The following is a 20,643-nucleotide window of genomic DNA, read 5'->3' on the forward strand; positions in this document are numbered from 1 at the left end:
CAGCCATGAAGAGGATCTCTGCAAAGTTGGTCGGAAAGTAGGGAACTTAGCGGGGACTTTCGTCTGTGTTTTCACGTACTCACTTCTCAACTAGTAATGTCTGACTTATCATCATAATTTACTTCGTTGTACGCTTATACATCCTGATATTCTCGTGGTGTACTTTTGGATAGCCCTCACGCAAAATATATCTCATTTATGTACAGTGTCTGTCACAGATCCTGATATGTTACTCATTGCGCAATCTTCCGCAAGTGAAGTGCTGAATACCTTCGATTTCACCTTTGATCGTGGAACAAAGAAGTATAAGTCTTCTACAAGGCTTCTCCAAAGACATGTAATTGCTCGATTGCGCTATCGGCGGTAGAACACAGCAAACAGTAACGAGCGGAGCGTCCCTTGCCCAAATCAGCCTAAAGTGGAGTGAATAAATCAAACGTTTGGTAGAAGAGGAATATGCCAGGCTGGGATTCTTTGAAAGAATACTAAGGAACTGTTATTCCTCTAGGAAAGAAATGGCTTACAAAACACGTGTAGACCGCATCTCTAGTATTTTTCTTCATTCTGGGACCCTTTCTAAAGAGGGTTAATGGAAGACACACAGAAGGCCGAATAACGGAATCGTTTAGTAAGTGCGAGAGTGTTACAGTCGTGCCATCAAACTTCAGTGGCGGTCACCACTAGAGAGTCTGTAACATGTCATCCATGACCGCGTCTGTGTCTTTGACCTGTTCGTTATTGCGGACACTAACAACGACTTGCGGCTGACAGAAGATTTTTTGAAACTTCCTGGCAGATTAAAACTGTGTGCCCGACCGAGACTCGAACTCGGGACCTTTGCCTTTCGCGGGCAAGTGCTCTACCAACTGAGCTACCGAAGCACGACTCACGCCCGGTACTCACAGCTTTACTTCTGCCAGTACCTCGTCTCCTACCTTCCAAACTTTACAGAAGCTCTCCTGCGAACCTTGCAGAACTAGAACTCCTGAAAGAAAGGATATTGCGGAGACATGGCTTAGCCACAGCCTGGGGGATGTTTCCATAATGAGATTTTCACTCTGCAGCGGAGTGTGCGCTGATATGAAACTTCCTGGCAGATTAAAACTGTGTTCCCGACCGAGACTCGAACTCGGGACCTTTGCCTTTCGTGGGCAAGTGCTCTACCAACTGAGCTACCGAAGCACGACTTGGACTCTGAATATCTTATATTTTGGGTACATTTCAAATACGGCCGTATAATTCTGATCTCTGTTGGTTAATCGAAAGATTTACGTATTAAATGCTTAACGTTACCGGATATATTGTCTTCCTGGAACGTGACTTTAGTTCGAGGCATTACATGGGCTGTTGTGATGCTTTTATCTGATATCACTGTGGTGGTTATGCAGGAAATATGTTTACAACTAATTAGTGTTGGTTAAGCTGAGTCAATGTAATTAATTCTTTTAATTCTTCTAATTCGCACCGACCTATAAAAGTTTTGCGTCACCTCGGTTCCGGGAGTTCCGGAATCTGTAAAGAAAATTGGAATAGAGATAAACATAAACATCATTTCCGCACTTTTCATTGCTCATGAGAATCACACATTGCATGTTGTACCACCATATAGGGAGTCCTTCAGAGATGGTGCTCGAGACTGCTGTACACATCGGTACCTCTAATATCCAGTAGCACGTCATCTTGCATTGATGCATGCCTGTATTCGTCATGGCATACTATCCATAAGTTCATCAGGGCAATGTTGGTCCAGATGGCCCTACTGCTCAAAGGCGACTCGGCGTAGATCACTCTAAGTGGTTGGTGGGTCAAGTCGTTCATAAACAGCCCTTTTCAATCTGCCCCATTCATGTTCGATAGGGTTCATGTCTGGAGAACATGATCGCCTCTCTAGTCGATATCATGAAGGAAGTCATTCACAAGATGTACACGATTGGGGGGGGAGGGGGGGCAATTGTCGTCCATGAAGACGAATGCCTCGCCAATATGCTGCCGATATGGTTGTACTATCAGTCGGAGGATGGCATTCACGTATCGTACACCCGTTACGGCGCCTTTCATGACCACCAGTGGCGCACGTCGACCCTGCACAATGCTACCCCAAAACAGCAGGGAACCTCCTCCTTGCTGCCCTCGCTATACAGTGTGTCTAAGGCGTTCAGCCTGACCGGGTTGCCTCCAAACACGAGTCCGACGATCGTCTGGTTGAAGATACATGCGGCACTCATCGGTGAAGAGAACGTGATGCCAAACCTGAGCGGTCCATTCGGCATGTTGCTGGGCCCATCTGTACCGCGTTGCATGGTGTCGTAGTTGCAATTATGGCTATTGTCATGGACGTCGGGAGTGAGGTTGCGCATCATGCAGACTGGCTAAAAATGGTTCAAATGGCTCTGAGCACTAAGGGACTTAACTTCTGAGGTCATCAGTCCCCTAGAACTTAGAACTACTTAAACTTAACTAACCTAAGGACATCACACACGTCCATGCCCGAGGCGGTTCCAGACTGTAGCGACTAGAACCGCTCGGCCACCCCGGCTGGCTCATGCAGACTATCGCGCACAGTTTTAGTGCTGCGGCTGCACGAAAAGCCTTATTCAACATGGTAGCGTTGCTGTCAGGGTTCCTCCGAGCCATAATCCGTAGGTAGCGGTCATCCACTGCAGTAGCAGCCCTTGGGCGACCTGAGCGAGGCATGTCATTGACATTTCCTGTCTTTATGTATCTCCTCCAAGTCCGAACAACATCGCTTTGGTTCACTTCGAGACGCCTGGACTCTTCCCTTGTTGAGAACCCTTCCTGGCACAAAATAACAATGTGGACGCGACCGAACCGCGGTACTGACCGTCTAAGAATGGTTGAACTACAGACAACACGTGTACCTCCTTCCTGGTGGAATGACTGGAACGGATCAGATGTTGGACCCCCTCCATCCAATAGGCGCTTCTCATTTTTACATTTTTTAGTTACTTCTCTGAACAGTCAAAGGAACTGTGTCTGTCATACAATACCCACAGTCAATGTCTATCTTCTGAAGTTCTGGGAATTAGGGTGATACAAAACTTTTTTTGATGTGTGTATAATTGTGGCAAGATTTTCACTTGTGTGTCCAGAGATAAAACAGATATGCTACAGCTATCGCTGGAGGAGCCTTACTTGAGTAACCAAGTAATTGTGGCATTTTTGGGGGCTTGCTGCGGTAAGAGATATTTTCATGGTGTAATTTCTCCAGCATGAGCTGGGAGAACAACTGTAATTTGTGTAATTGTACACTTGGCAACATAGTTTGTTAAATACGCCGGAGTACAGCTTGATTGTTTTATTGTCAGCTGTAGTCAATATTATGTAGCCCCATATATCTAAACATGAAGTTGTGGTGACGGCTTACACTGTGTATGTGTTGCTACATATACTGCATTAGTAGCATGAGTTAAGTGAATGCATAGCCCCATTAATATTATAATTTTATTGATTACAGTACTGCTACAACTTTAATTAATCTTAATTATTGTTAATACGAATCATATTTAATGATCTGCCACGTATGGCAAGAATTATTCTATTTTATTAATTGCTGACCAGCTGAGATCTCTTAGCTTTAATGTGTTTTACTTAAATTGTTCTGGATATATAAACAGGAGGCACTCCTTAAACCCACGAAAGATTTTTCAGAAGAAATGTTGTCATGTGAACCTTTAGCATTCAACGAAGAATTTCCTTGCATGATTCACAGACTGAAAGTCAAATTTGTTGTTGCATTGAGTTTTCTTGTCATTGATGTTCCTTCTTTAAGCATGAACATTTTATGAAATAAATTATGCCCAAAAGCAATCTTCATTCGTGGCTCAATCCAGTCTTACCAATTCCCTTTTTCACTGCAAGCTTGTTAGCGTTAGGTTACTGCATAAGTTCATGGCGTTTTTATTCTGCATGTTGGTATTCCGGTTGCTACGGGTTTAGTTATCGATTGTCATTTTTTATTTGTGGTTCACTGCTGTTGCTATTTGAGTTTACATACTGTCATTTTGTCATTTTCATGTGATGAGTTCAGCTATGGAGCCTAGAAAACGGAGTGCCAATTTGTAAGTTTCCAATCGAGAAGTTACCCCAGCCTTAGCAAGCTGTTCAGCTGTTTTAAATAGTGAACGAGAAAAATATATATAATGTATGTTATAAAATTACTATATATATATATATATATATATATATATATAATCTTATGTTTTGGTGTCTTCTGTCTACTGACTTGTTTGATGTGGCCCGCCACGGATTCCTCTCCTGTGCCAACCTCTTCACCTCAGAGTAACACTTGCAATCTACGTCCTCAATCATTTGTTGCACGTATATCTATGTTGAATGTATGCTGAATACATCCGCTACAGTTTTTTCCCTCTACAGATCTATCTAGTACCATGGAAGTCATTCCCTGATACCTTAACAGATGTCCTATCATCCTGTCCTTGTCAGTGTTTTCCACATATTCCTTTCCTCTCCGATTCCTCATCTTATCAGCCTACCTAATTTCCATCATTCGTCCCTAGCACCACATCTCAAATGATTCGATTTTCTTCTGTTCTGGTTTTCCCGCTGTCTCTGTTTCACTACCACACAATGCTGTGCTCCAGACGTACATTCCCAGAAATTTCTTCCTCAAATTAAGGCGTGTGTTTGATATTAGTAAACCTTTCTTGGCCAGAAATGCCCTTTCTGTCAGTGCCAGTCTGCTTTTGATGTCTTCCTTGCTCAGTCTATCATTCATTCCATTGCTGCCTAGGCAATAGAATTAATTAATTTCATCTACTTCGTGACCATGAATCCTGATGCTAAGTTTCTCACTGTTCTCATTCCACTACTTCTAATTACTTTCTTTCCTTTTAGTTTACTCTCAGTGCATATTCTGTACTCATTCCATATTCTGTACTCATTAGACTGTTCATTCCATTTAGCAGACCATGTAATTCTCCTTCAATTTCATTTGGGATAACAATGTCATCAATCGTATCATTGAAAGTTTGGTATCCTTTCCCCTTGAATTTGATTTCCATTCCTGAACCTTCCTTTTATTTCCATCCTTGCTTCTTCGATGTACAGATTGAACAGTAGGGGCGAAAGACTACATCCTTGTCTTATACCCTTTTTAAGCCTAGTAGTTGGTTCTTGGTCGTCCACTCTTATTATTCCCTCTTTACTATTTCGCATATTGTATATTACCGCACTCTCCCTATAGCGTACCCCCATTTTTCTCAGAAATTCGGATACATTGCAGCATGTTACATTGTCGAATACTTTTTCTAGATCGACAGATCCTATGTACGTTTCTTCACTTTACCTCAGTCTCGCTTCCATCATGAACTGCAAACATGAGAACTGCTTCCAGTTTCGGTGCCTGTACCTTTCCTCATGCCAAACTGACCGTCAGATAACAGATCCTCAATATTCTTTTCCTTTATTGTGTATATTATTCTTTTCAGCATCTTTGATGTAATAGCTGTCGACTCTTGCGATCTTGGCGGTAGTGTGGATGATGTTTTTTTCGAAAGTCAGATGGTATGCCTCAGACTGATACATTCTTCACACCGACGTGAATATTCGTTTTGTTCCCACGTCCCCCAATGATTTTGCAGGCTTATTTGATCTTAAGTCCTCCAAAGCTCTCTTCATTTCTGATCCTAGCACTGGGTCTCTTATTTCTTCTAAATTGACTCTTGTTTTTTCTTCTATCACATCCAACAAATAACAAATACCCCCCCTCCGCCTCTCGCCCCCCCCCGCCTCTCCCCCCCCCCCCCCCCCCCCCCCGCTCATAGACGCTTTCAGGGTAGCTACTCTTTCCACCTATCCACTCTCTGCTCTGAATTTAACAGTGGAACTCCCGTTGATATCTTAATATTATCACCCTTTCTTTTGCTTTCACCGAATTTTGTTGGACTTTCTTGTGTGCTGAATCTGTCCTTCCAAGAATCATTTCTGTTTCGATTTCATCACATTCCTCCTGCAGTCGTCTCGTCTTAGGTTCCCTGCACTTCCTATTTAATTCATTCCTCAGCGACTTGTACTCCTGTACCCCTGAATTATTCTCAAGGTTTTTTTTTTTTTTTTTTTGCTTTTTTCTTTAACTGAAGTAGTTCTTTAACTGAAATAGTTCTTCTGTTACCCATGGATTGTTCGCAGTTACCTTCTTTGCAACTATGATTTTCTTTGCAACTTCTGTGACGGCTCATTTTAGAGATATCTGTTCCTCTTCAACTGTATTGCCTACTGAGCCTTTCCTTAGTGCTATGTATATAGCCTGAGAGAACGTCAAGCGTATCTCGTCATTCCTCAGTACTTCCATATGTCATCTTCCTGCCTAATCTCTTAAACGTCAGTCTACTCTTCATGATGACTAAATTGTGATCTGCGTCTTCATCTGCTCCTGGGTATGCTTTATAATACAGTATCCGATTTCGGAATCTTTGTCTGTCCATGACATAATCTAAGTGATTTCTTCCCGTATAAATCGGACTTTTTCAAGTATACCTCCTCCTCTTGTGATCCTGAACGAGTATTCGCTATTACCAGCTGACATTTATTACAGAACTCAATTAGTCTTTCTTCTCTCTCATTCCTTGTCCCAAGCTCATATTCTCCCGTAACGTTATCTTTCTCTACAACTGCATTACAGACCCGAATTACTATTAGATTTTCATCTCCCTTTCAATATCCTCATACACTTCTCCTGTCTCTTTATCTTCAGTCTGCGACGTCGGCATGTACACCTGAACTACCGTTTTCGATATTGTTTTGCTGTCGATTCTTATAATAACAACCCTGTCACTGAACTGTTCAGAGTAACACACTCTCTACTCTACCGTACTATAAATAATGACTCCTACGCTCGTTATACCATATTATGCTGCTGTTGATATTACCCTATACTCATCTGCTAAATACCCTTGTCTTCTTTCCATTTCACTTCACATCTAGATTGAGCCTAAGCATTTCCCTTTTCAGATTTTCTGGCTTCCCTACCACGTTCTTGCTTCTGACATGTCACGCCCAGACTCTAAGAAAGTTACCCTTTCGTTGGCCATTCAATACTTTCCGCATGTCATCTCCCCTTAGCAGTCCCCTTCCGCCTTTAGAGACAGTTTCCCACCCGAAGGACAAAAAAGTGCCCTGAACCTCCATCCGCTTCCACGCCCTCTTTGACAATGCCGTTGGCAGAATGTATTACTGTTGCCTAAAGTCTTTATTACGTGCATCTGTTATGTTTATTAAACGTATGGTACTTACGGCCTAACCTAATATTTAATACTTTAAAGATTCAATACGAATTTAGTAAATTTATTATCGAGTTCGTGGACTCTTTTTACAATGGTGTCATATATATACTTTACACTTATTATTGCTAAAATCAATAAAAACAGTCGAGATCACGTTATCAGGTTTTTTATTCGTTGATACCGCTTTTGGCCCTTTTATCAGACAATATTCTGCTCTATGCCGCCTTTGTAGGTGCTATTGGCGGCAGACGGAGCGAGATCTGCAGAAATGCGATTGTCACTGTTAGTTATTATTATTAGTTTTTACACTAGAAGAGATAATATATTGTAGGTCACTTAGACTGCATTGATTTAACTTTCATTTTCTTCTATCTTTTAGATGATAGTTTCATTTATATCCAGAAATTTTGTTTTTGTCTTTTTTCATAAATCATTTAATTATCTACAGTATTTTTCCACGCGCTGTATTTAGTTTAGAAATGTATGCAATATTTCTACATTTGATGACTAATTTTGGAGAGGTGTATATGTGGCATATGCAAAAACCAGCCAAACAGTTACTGCTACTTACATTACGAGATTTTTTCGGCTCTAAAATTTGTATTACACAGATCTGAAATATTTTCACCCGTCCAAGAATATTGGAATTTGTCGTACATAATAACCTACCCAGCCTGTGTCCTCGTCACCATTATGCACAATACAGCGCGTCTCTGAACAGCACAGAAACATTTCTTCAGTTTCAAGATCAGGGGCCGGTCATTCTCAAATCTTTCTATATTGGTTTTATCAAGGTCTAAGAGGCTAGCTAAAGAGCTTATCTATAGGAAAGGAACTTTTGAAAGCTGGACAGGAGGCTGTATTTGACAGAAGAGCGGTATTAGAGGGAGCAGAAAGCGGCCCATTGAAATGTTTGTATTCGGCTCCTGAGGTGGTCAGAAAGCCTGGGATGTAATATTTGGTTCTTTATATCCTTGAATGCTTGTCGTATTGTTATTCTTATGTTTAAGATGACTGTTAAGGTTTTGTTTGTCAACCAGTTTTCGTCTTTGGCAATCTCACAATCGACTACTATAGAAATCCCCATAAAGGACGTTGTAATGGTTCCACCTTGGCTGTTGCTCATATGCATTTACGAGGGACGTTCAATAAGAAATGCAACATATTTTTTGCTGAAAACATTTTGGTTTTATTCAGGATTCCAGTCTTTTGGCTACAGAATCACGTTTTTCAACATAATCTCCGTTCAATGTGACGGTCTTAAGCCACGTTATCTTACGCCACATTACTGGAGGCCCTGTACGCTTGCAGCATACCAGAGTACTGGTCGATATCGGAGCGAACCTTGCTGCGTCAGTAACCTCCCCATCACACACCCACTGCTTCCCTCAGACTGCATTATTTACATGGCCAAACAGATGGACGTTGAAAGGTGCGAGATGCGAGCTGTAGAGGGGATGAGGAAGAACAGTCCAATGAAGTTCTTTGAGCTGCTCTCGGGTGCCGGTTTTGTGTGAGGCCTTGCCTTGTACTAGAGAAGAAAAAGTTCGTTTGAATTTTTGTGTCGAAGAAGACGCTGAAGTAGTTTTTCAGTTTCCTGAGTGTAGTACAATAGTTCCAGAGGTTGAAAATAGCACTTCAGTTGAAAAGTTCTTTTATTATCACACTACCGGTTTCGGGTTCTTATAAGCCCATCTTCAGATTTCGTAATTTTGGGCTGTGCCCCCAAGCGCTACGTTGGAAGTGTACTAGGCGCAGTTTAAAAGTTTAAAGTTTATCGCTGTACTATGAGTGAGAATATCAAGCCGAATAACCCATTCAGAGTCGCAGGAGGCCTTAGCTATGACTTTACCGGTTGAGGGTATGGCGTAAAATTTTTTCTTCGGAGGAGAGTTGAAGTGGCGCCACTCCATGGATTACCGTTTTGTTTCCGGTTTGAAGTGATGAACCCATGTTTCACTGCCCGTGATGATGTATGATAAAAAATCGGCACTATCAGTCCCGTAACGCGCAAAAAATTCCACCCAGATTATTCTACGTTTCTTTTTATGTCTTCTGTTAGGTGCCAAAGAACACAGCGGACACACACACCCATCTGAATATCCCAGCTGCTGGAGAAGTGTATCAACAGAACCAACAGTGACGTCCAGCAGTGTAGCGAGGAGTTTTATTGTGTTCCGTTGATGGTCGAGAGTGTCCGCAATACAGGAGTCGTCCAAACCCTGAAGATCGGACAGGTTTGCGCAAACTTCTTTTAAGATGACAGACGGTTCGCCCAATGTCATACTTTTTTTCACTACCAGGTATCCGTAGACATTGTACAAGTACCTGTGAATATGTATGATGCTCTGTAATTTTGCTAAAAGAAACTCTCTGCTTTGAACGTATCCTCGTTACAGACGCCACTTTGAGGCTACGTATAGCGCCGCCACCTATTGATACTTCATGAAAGTATACAGCCTGAAGGCGGAATATTCCACCATGTCCCACAACAAATTTTGAATTTTTTTTCACCTGAAACTGGATGGAAAAAAATGTACGTTACTTACTGAACGCCCTTCGTACTATATTTTGTTTCGAAAGATTGGCCAATTTCGGTCTTCTAGGCCGTTTTCAAGTGCTGTAGGCGCCAACAAGTCGTAATATTTCAGAAAAGCAGTAGCTCACATGCCAATTTCGAAACCGCTATGATGCTTGGGACATTCTACGGATTGCGTCGTGGTGCACATTAACTGTGTTATCGTCGAGAAAGAATGAACAAGAAATCTCGAACTACCAGAATCGGCACACAAGGGCGGCTCAGTCACTTCGCCTTAGTCAGCCGTCTGCGATCCTGAGATATGTGGGTGGCGCACAGACTGGAGACTGCAAGCGACGCTAGCGGCGCCTGGCAGCTAGGCAGCCCGGCCAGCCAAGCCCCGCCGTGAATGGCGGAGGCCGGCCAGTAAATCGCTGCTCGGCCGCGCCGGGTCCTCGAGGGAAGCGCCGCCCCATCTGGACCATAACTCAGCGCCACACGCGCCCCGGCCGTACGTGGGAACTGCGTGCGCGTGCGTGTGCGTGTGCGCGTGGCGGCGCGAAAGCCAGCCAGACTGGCATCCGGCCGGTGACGGCGCGCCTGATTTAGGGCCTGGCCGCGGCTGATAAACCGGCGGCCGCCTCCACCACAGCGCGGGAGACGTTCGTCGCTCCTCCACAGCGCGGCGCGTACTTCCGCAAACCGCCCGCCTCGCCACGCCGCCAAACTGTCTGCGACATCCATTTGCGAACTTGACTCATCTGGCTGGAGGCGCCCGCGCTGAACGCGGCGCAGCTGGGCGCCCTAATTACTTCACAGCCGCGGCTATGGCGAAGGTTCGCTGCCGAGGATCCCGAATACGTGACGTCGCCGCACGCCGTGTGTCACTGTGCGAAGGAGAGGCAACGTGTCCCGGCCTCAAAGTACAGAAATTTATTTCTTTTTTCAGTACTTCTCTTAACACGTAACATTATTTTCAGTTATTTATTCCTTCCAGGTTGCTTAATAGATGTATATTGTTGTAGCGGAATACCTCCTTACTAATTAAATAAATAATAACATATACGAAGACTACACGATGCCTACCATCCGCCGTGTCATCAACTGCGATACGGCATCGCTCAGATCCGATATAACTACAGTTTCCCACCATTAAAACTAAAGCTCGGTAGTTTTGGTACAGTATATATTCTAAGCGAAAGGAAACTAAATCAATGGGTAACAGAGAAACAGTGAGTAGAAGACTCTCTTTTTTTGTTGGACATAATTAAAACCGTACGTCATATAGTCTTAGTTCATTATGTATTTTATATCCTTAAAGAATATAAATTGCATTTTATAAGGACACGGCTGACTTTCTTCCCCATCCTTCCCTAATCTGATGAGACCGATGACCTCGCTGTCTGGCCTCCTCCCTCACAACAACCCAACCCCTTCATAAGTAATAACATTTAAGACACAAAGAAATTACAAACATTGGCTGCGAGTGGGCAATAATTTAAGTCAATGAAGAAAGTTGTAAATTATATATAGTTGATCATGCAACTTCTGTGTCTTCATGTAATCAATTACTTTCGGTACAATTACAGTTTACATGCACAATCACAATAAAGTGTATAATTGTTGTTATTTTGTACTGAGTAGAATGGTATAGATCATTATCAAAGGCAAGAGTTTCCTGTTAGTATTAATATATGGCGACTTTAATTTATTTTACCATTTTGCTGACGAAACTGTTTTTTCTAACATTATACGATAAACTTTAATTTTTTTCTTTATTTTTACTACAATATCCCTATGCTTCACGTTAAAAATCAACAATTTTCGAATAAAACCTCAATTAAACATCGACAATTTCAGTTTTGCTATAAATACTGCTTATCTTTTTTAAATGACAGGCAGGAGGATGACTGTCTTGAACAAAAAGGCTTCATAAGTTATGCAGTGCTTTAAATATACTACTGGCCATTATAATTGCTACACCACGAAGATGACGTGCTACAGACGCGAAATTTAACCGACAGGAAGAAGATGCTGTGATATGCAAATGATTAGCTTTTTAGAGCATTCACACAAGGTTGGCACCGGTGGCGACACCTACAATATGCTGACATGAGGAATGTTTCCAACCGATTTCTCGTACACAAACAGCAGTTGACCGGCGTTCCCTGGTGAAACGTTGTTGTGATGCCCCGTGTAAGGAGGAGAAATGCGTACCATCACATTTCCGACTTTGATAAAGGTCGGATTGTAGCCTATCGCGATTACGGTTTATCGTATCGCGACTTTGTTGCTCGCGTTGGTCGAGATCCAATGATTGTTAGCATAATATGGAATCGGTGGGTTCAGGAGCGTAATACGGAACGCCGTTCTGGATCCCAACGGCCTCGTATCACTAGGAGTCGAGATGACAGGCATCTTATCCGCTTGGCTGTAACGGATCGTGCAGCGACGCCTCGATCCATGACTCAGCAGATGGGGACGTTTGCAAGACAACAACCATCCGCACGAGCGTTAGACGACGTTTGCAGCAGCATGGAATATCAGCTCCGAGACTGTGGCTGCGGTTACCCTTGACGCTGCATCACAGACAGGAGCCCCTCCGATGGTGTACTCAACGACGAACCTGGGTGCACAAATGGCAAAACTTCATTTTTTCGGACGAATTCAGGTTCTGTTTATAGCATCATGATGGTCGCATCCGTGTTTGGCGACATCGCGGTGAGCGCACATTGGAAGCGTGCATTCGTCGTCGCCATACTGGCGTATCACCCGGCGTGGTGGTATGGCGTGCCATTGGTTACACGTCTCGATCACCTCTTGTTCGCACTGACGGCACTTTGAACAGTGGACGTTACATTTCAGATAGGTTACGACCCGTGGCTCTACCCTTCATTCGATCCCTGCGAAACCCTACATTTCATCAGTATAATCCACGACCGCATGTTGAAGGCCTGGTACGGGCTTTTCTGGATTCAGAGCCGGCTCTCGTTGGCCGAGCGGTTCTAGGCGCTACAGTCTGGAATCGCGCGACCGCTACGGTCGCAGGTTCGAATCCTGCCTCGGGCATGGATGTGTGTGTGATGTCCTTAAGTTAGTTAGGTTTAAGTAGTTCTAAGTTCTAGGTGACTGATGACCTCAGAAGTTAAGTCCCACAGTGCTCAGAGCCATTTGAACCAACCTGGATTCAGAAAATGTCCGACTGCTGCCCTGTTCAGCACATTCTCCAGATCTCTTACCAATTGGAAACGTCTGTTCAATGGTAGCCGAGCAACTGGCTCGTCATAATACGCCAGTCACTACTCTTGATGAACTGTGGTATCGTGTTGACGCGGCATGGGCAGCTGTATCTGTACATGCCATCCAAGCTCTGTACGACTCAATGCCTAGGCGTATCAAGGCCGTTATTACAGCCAGATGTGGTTGTTCTGGGTACTGATTTCTCAGGATCTATGCACCCAAATTGCGTGAAAATGTAATGACCAGTTGTGTATATCCTCACTCCTTTTTAGATGGTCCACTGATTTAGATTTTTAGGGAATCTAGTAAGACACTAATGGGAAAAGTAAAGAAAGTGATCGTCATGAGGTACCACTCATAGATATGAACACACCTAACGTCAGGTAATGCAGGTACGACCCTAACTAAAAACTACCGTAGTCTACGCTTACTTATGATAGTCTTCAGTAGCCTACAGCAGTTTTAAAACTCTAAGTATAGCCTTCCTGCCATGGCTGGGTTGGTCTGTACAGCCTAACTGCCATTTCTGGGTAGTGGGTACGCAACGGATAATCTGTTTGATTTCTTGGGGATTGGTAGATTTGCTATTTATAAAGGAAACAGTCATTAGTCATAATTCACTGTCATGGATAAGGCGAAGGGGAACGCACTGTGGCTGGTCTTGAATTTCAAGTTCAACTAATTTATTTTCTATTAAATGTCAAAGGGAGGGCTACTTGAACGAGCTATTACAGGCAGAGATTTGATCGGTGACCTCAAACGGAAACGACTGCCGCTACCATACCAACAATTGGAAACTTCTAAGCCCCTGAAAGTTTTTATGTCACAGAAAACTGTGAGTTCAGCTGAGCCGTGGCTGGCTCATGCTATGTGTTGGAGTAAACCTTGGTTGCTATTCTGTGTTTAGTCTCCCACAGTTATCGCGATTATGCTGTTATCCTCTCTTTCCATGGGTGGCAGCAGCGGTGTTTATCGATATTCGCACCTTAGTCTATTTTTGACCTGGGTCTTATAGTTTCCGGCTGGGCTGTGTGTGTGTGTGGGGGGGGGGGGGGGGGGGGGATCGGTCGGTTGGCGTGGAGCAGCGAGGAAATCTCCACGCGTGGTCTGACCAGGCCTGCTGGCAGCCGCTATACAGTGTCGGAGTGTGTGGTGCTGTTCCCATTGCTACGAGGTTCGTGGCTCACCGATCCTGGACATGACAGTTGAGTTTTGATTTAATCTAGCAGCAAGTGACGACTGTTCACATTGTGTCATTTGGAGTTCATTGCCGGCTGCTGGGATATTCCTGTGAGCAACAACATGTGTTAACAAGCTGGCAAATTTTAGCCACCCTCCAGTGGAGTTTAATTTTAGTTGGTTATTTGAACTGAAGTGCACCAGCGGAATCTTCTGCCTTGTGGCCGTTAACGTTCCTGTTACCTGTCCAGGCTGTTGACGTAAATTCAGGTAGTGTATTTTCCTCATCATGTTGTCGTTGTCCAGCACAGTGCGTAGTTTGACAGCGCAATGTATAATTGGTTGTGAGCGCCAATACCTTCTACGTTGTTCCATTGAACTCCCTGTTGTGTGTTGGTCGGGTGAAGCAGAGATTATCTTGCCAGTGGGTTCGTTGACTGTCTGTTGGTTGGGTTGTCATTGGACAGACAATGGTTGGGCCTACTGCCTGTCTCACCTAACCAAGTATTAGTGTTTGAATTCCAGGCCGACCCTCGGAACTTCTGAGCGCCCTTGGGTGTACTGCCTTTTCTTGTTTATTCTTGTTGTTTGTACTTGTATGGCTTCTAGACGATTTTTAGATTGAGGTTGTTTTGCCCATAAGGTGTCAGATGGTTTGGGACTTCAGCCTAATTTAAGAACTGTTTTATGTAAAGGCTTTGGCATTTTTAAAATTAATGTTATTGAGTCTTAAGTGTTGGGCCTTCAGCCGATTTTGAATTTAAGTTGTTTTTCTCTTAAAGTGTCAGATTACTGCGGCCTTAAGCCGATTTTGAATTAAGTTTGTTCTGCTCTTAAGATGGTTTCGGCCTTCGTCCTAATTTAATAAGTTTTACGTATGGCCTTTGGCATTTTTAAAAATTAATGTTATTGAGTCTTCATTGTTGGGTCTTCAGCCGATTTTGAATTTAAGTTAGGCCTTCAGCCTAATTAAAGAACTGTTTTAAGATAAGCCTTTGCCTTTTAAATTTCTGATTTTGGTTGTGCTTTAAGTTATTAGCTTTCAGCCTTTTTAAATTAAAGTTATCTTGCCATAAAGGCATGAGATTGTACGGCGCATTCAGCCGATAATTAGGTTCCAAAACTAATGTTTTTATTCTTTAATTTTTCTTTGCTCTTTTAATGTTTGTTCAAATAAAAGGTTGTATGTTCGAGTGTAACTGATAGCCGCTTATTTTGGCTTCTTTCCACAACTTAAAGTACCTGTCCTGTCCTGTGGGTTTAGCAGGGCGTCTCATTAGCAACTCCTGTTATTTCACAAAACTGATTGACAAATCATAAATAGATACGCAAGGGATAGAGAGGGTAGCAATAATACTGATAATTTTTATAAGATTGGTATCACGAGAGTGACACACTCCTCCTTTCTCGAGCTCAGCAACTTGACACATCTTAGTAGCTAGGCGCCTAAACGACATGGGTGCTGCTCATCCTGCACCTCGTACCGTCTGGAGTGTTCTTTTTCGATCATTGGTTTACCAAGAAAACACAATCTACATGATTTTTACCCTGAAGGTGTGTGTCACATGGTACTGAAAGTGTCAGGGAGGTTTTTCGTTGCATAATACGCTCTGAAATCTTACCAACTCAATGTTCATTGTGTGCGGGATTCCTCGGGCAAATGACAGCACGTGAATTGCTTTTTCGCTATCGCAAACAATTGTACCACTCACTGTACTATCACAGAAACCACAATTCTGAAAATACTCTCTTTAACGGGGACGGTGTCGTTAACTCAGCGGCCGCAGACCTCATTTGCGCGCTGCTTGGCAAGGAACGTAGCATGCTATCGTGTGGTTGAGTCTTTAAATACTTCCTGAACCCTGTGGATACTGCAGCTGCAACACCGTCCATAATGCGTCGGGTCATCTTGTTCCTTAGTGCTCATTCAGTGTCCTCAATGCCTGCCGAAGTCGTCTGCTAAATCTCCGTAAAGAGCAGCCCCACAGCGTGCACCGGAATACGCATGGAAGTATCACTTATCTATTTCTTCTTTTACACGGATAGACCGAGTACGAAAAATGGCCAGTCAACGTAATGCAGCAGACCGGCCGACGGCTTAAGACTGAGGATGTCTCTCACTTTTCATGCTATATCCGTAAAATGTCGTATTGAATTTATTTTTGCAAGCCTCTCTGTGAAATTATCTTCGTTCTTGCTTTTTGTTGCACTTCTTTAGACCTAATAGGGCGCCTCATTTTCTGATTTAAATGTCATACGGGAATACTGTCACAACGACCAAAAATGTTTCAATTGCTCCCCCAGAGAAGTCACCTGTTGATCTCAGTAGCAGAGTCTGTTGCGCTCTTTTGGATCTCGTAGTAGCCTTTAGAAGCTTTGAGCTCTTACGTTCGTACCTTACTGCTCCACAACTTAGACTAACGGTAGCCTTTCATTGTCTTCAAGGGAAATAGAAATATTGTATCTGTAATATGATAAATTTGCTCCTCTCTTTCCTTCCTGTCTCCGGTATATGATCTGCGACTTTACAACACGATAGCATCCCGGGTGCACTCAAAACCTTTGAAGTCAGGTGACCTGATTGACCTTCACGTCCTTGAAGAGATCCTCAAACAATTTTGGCACAAATTTGAAGCGCTGAAGTGGTGTTTTGTTTCGTTGAATGTGTAGGTATCCAGGAGGGTGCTCTAGTTCTCTGAACCGTTTGCCGACGAGAGGCAGTGTTCTCACTCCCATTTCTTCTCAAGTAAGCATCCTCACGAAAGATGAATAACATTCCGAAACAATGTAAATAAGTTATATTCGTAAAGAACGACGTGGTGCCTAGCCCATGTGGATATCGATGTATAGCCCCTTTCCATCGGCTTGGATCAAAGCGTTACGTAGCTCGTCATTTACGCGACCGTTTGTCATGCTTGCAAATTCCCAAGAATAGGAGCACATTTGTTAAGCGGTAGCTTCTACAGCATACTTCCACGAAGCGGGCACAATAATTTGCTACTTACCTTCATTGTTATGTAGCATTCAATAAGTGACACGGTGCCTTATCTTTCTGCTGAAGTCGAAGACGACTAGGAAAACTTTGACACTTGGCTGAGCAGCGCCCTCTTCACATGTCTGACGTGAGAGAGAGAGAGAGAGATGGGGGGGGGGGGGCGAGGTTGGGGTAGAGAGAGAGAGGAAGAGAAATAGAGACAGAGCACTTGACTTCGTATATGTTAGCGGATACTGCCGTAGATTTTTGTATGTCCATTCTTTTGGCAGGAGATCTCTGGGACGACGGCCGTTTATTGTCACAACTATCGTAGATGGCGAATCTCGATGGGCGTTCGGTAAGTAACGCAACATTTTTTTCTCGTGCAGTTTCGGTTGAAAAAATGCGTAATTTTTCCTATAGATGGTAGCGCTATACGTAGCCTTCAGATTGGCTTCTGTAATTGAGGTGCATTCAAAGCAGAGAGCTGTCATAGAGTTTCTTTTAGCGAAAACCAATGCGTCGCAGATATCCATAGGCGATTCCAGAATGGCTACGGAGACCAATGCCGTGAACGAAAGCACTGTGTGTCTTTGGGCGAGGCGTCTGCCACCACCTCAACAAAGTCGTGCGAACCCTCCGCCACACACGGTCAGGTGGCATGCGGAGTATGGATGTAGATTTAGATGTAGATGTAGAACATGTCCGGTTCTTTCCGCGTGCTGACTGGCTGCACACAGCTATGACTCCTGCAGCGTTGGATCGTGCGGTCTCTCTCATTCGAGGTAATCGACGGATCACAGTCAAACACCTCGCTGCACAGCTAGACGTCTCTGTTGGTTGTGTTGACACATTCATCCACCAGTTGGAGTACTCAGATGTGTTTGTCCGCTGTGTTCTTCGCCACCTAACAGCAGACCATAAAGAACAACCATCTCTGCTAAATTGCTTGCGCGTTGCGAGGCTCATCGTGACAATTTTTTGAAGAACATCGAGTCAATATTGATGCAACTTTGGTTCAGTACTTTGAACCAGAAACAGTATGGGAATTCATGGACTGATGCCACACTACCTATTCTTCGAACAAAAACTCAAAGCCGCAACCTCAGCCGATAAAGTCTTATGGGAGTCCCAAGTGGTTACTCTGAGGTCCTCTCTCATGGTGGTAATTGTAGGAAGGACTTCAGCGAGTTCATTGCCACAAACATAGAAACGAACTTCTCCTTCTCTGCGCACCCAAGAGGAGCTCACAAAATTACATTGGACCTTCTTAAGGATTCAACCTGCCGACGGGATCTCGCAGCTTCCGATTTCCATCTGTTTGACTCAGCGAAGGATGCACTCTGCGGGAGGCAGTGCGTGCATGATGAGGTTACTGATGCAGCAAGCCGTTGGCTCTGATGTCGATCAGTAGAATGGTAGAATGTAGGTCTACAAGCCTTCCCAGTAGGGTATTTTGCGTTGAAAAATAGGGTTTAGTGGCCAGAAGAGTGGGGAATGATATGGTGTATTGGAATCCTGAGTAAAATCAACCTCCAAGGAAATATGCTACATTATGTACTGAACGCTCCTCTACGTTTCCCAATGGCACAGCCTCTAGTTCAACGTGTATGGTATTGTGTATATCATACGGTTATGACCATTTCAGTATCACTGCAAAATGGTGAAACGGGCAGGCGCAATATGTTTCCTTCGGCCATATCTACAACCATAACTGAACTATGACGTAATTATTCACCATATTTCCTTAGCCACATCAAGAGCTACGCTACTTTTGTTTTGTGAAACAAATGGGGCAGTGTTGACCTCATATAGCCCAACCACATGAAAAACGAGTGGTGGGCAACAAGCGCCACTCACGCGGATGTAGTATTGCAGTACAAATCCCTGTCATCAACTCGTTGCAACCCAAGGTTGGCTGACGGCAGTGGCTTCTCTCGAATCGAGTCAGTCATTGCTTAAGGTATTCACTGTGTAAGCTTCAGTCTGATTGCGGCGGCCTGAGCTGTGTAGCATACAGGAGAAGCCAGCTGTCTTCCTGTAGCACATCTGACCTAATTAATCATTCCAGCCTGCCTGATGCGCCATGACGGTTTGTCAGCAGTCTACATGCCTACATACCTTACTGTAGTGCCAGTATATTCATATTCTGTACTCCAAAAATGGTTCAAGTGACTCGGAACACTATGGGACTTAACATCTGTGGTCATCAGTCCCCTAGAACTTAGAACTACTTAAACCTACCTAACCTAAGGACATCACACACATCCATGCCCGAGGCAGGATTCGAACCTGCGACCGCACGGCCACGCCGGCCGGCTCTGTATTCCAGCCAGTTGCGGAATTCACGTAGATGTTTCTCGTGATTAGAAACTGAAGGTCGTCTTTTAGAAACTGCTTATGTATTCATTTATCGCTAAGCGAACTGCCAGTCACTAGTGTGGTTCAAAGACAATCTATTTGCTGTTTTCGTTTGATAGGGGTACTTTGAGGACTGAATTCTGCCGATCAGTCAGGTGCGATGCCGTTAGAATTTGAGTTTCCTTGGCCAGTGTAGACACGGAGGAGTAAATTTTTCGCATGGGCTTCCTCCTTGTCGCTATACGCTGTTTTCTCACGCCTCTGATTACTATAGTAGCTAACTCGTTCTGTATGATAATTTCACAGTCTTGTGTTACTGTGATGGTAATTTCTGATAGGTGGAGCAGGGAATAGCCTGGATAATGACTGAAATTACAGGATTAGGGAACGGAATAGGATTACCACCTCGCAAACAAGAAAAAGTTTTGAATAGATTCTGCAACACCATGATTAACCCTAGCTTAACACAGTTGCGAGCAGTGTGAATACGGAGTTGAGAAGGTTGCGTCTGTGGCTGATGTTCTTGCAAGAAATGTACAAGCCGCAAAAGGTCTCTTAGTTAACGGTGTCAGAGGTGTGCGCTTTTAAAGTTGGTAAAATGATTCTGACACTTGGTTGCGAAAGAAATTAAAATAACATCAGAGCCCCACAAAAAGATTAAGAGCGCACAGAAAAGTAAGGTTAGTTGTTTCATCAGAATTTTTAACGACTGATGATAAGGGTGAAGAGCTTCCTGCCTGTTTGAAATATTTAGATATCTCCGAAAAGGCAGACATTCTGTGCATATCTGAGTACCGCATAACCATTGGATTGGAGAAGCTAAATGTTAAATATTAAAATCTCGCATCTGACTCGTGCAGAATTATTTCCGGAAAGTAGCTGTTGTTACATCTACTGAAACAGAACACAAGTTCAGAAATATGCAGACAAGTAACTGTCCATTCGTATTAATATGACCACCTGTGAAAAGCCTGAATAACCACCTTTTGCAGCGTGGACCTCTGCGTGAATTGCAGGAAGAGAATAAATGATTTTCTGCGCGGTACCAACAGGGATATGGAGCCATGCTGACAACAGAGCCATGGCGATGTGCGCTAGGTTTCTCGCTC

At 43.7% G+C, this 20,643-nt stretch overlaps 1 non-coding gene across 1 annotated transcript; it reads right to left on the reverse strand.

Annotated features, from left to right (window-relative positions):
- Positions 1–1,107: 1,107 nt before the first annotated feature.
- Trnas-cga lies at positions 1,108–1,182 on the reverse strand. The gene has a single exon. It is a non-coding gene; the product is annotated as a tRNA-Ser (tRNA).
- Positions 1,183–20,643: the final 19,461 nt, after the last annotated feature.

Source organism: Schistocerca americana, chromosome 1, assembly GCF_021461395.2.
Source record: "Schistocerca americana isolate TAMUIC-IGC-003095 chromosome 1, iqSchAmer2.1, whole genome shotgun sequence".
In the NCBI taxonomy this organism is placed as follows: domain Eukaryota; kingdom Metazoa; phylum Arthropoda; class Insecta; order Orthoptera; family Acrididae; genus Schistocerca; species Schistocerca americana.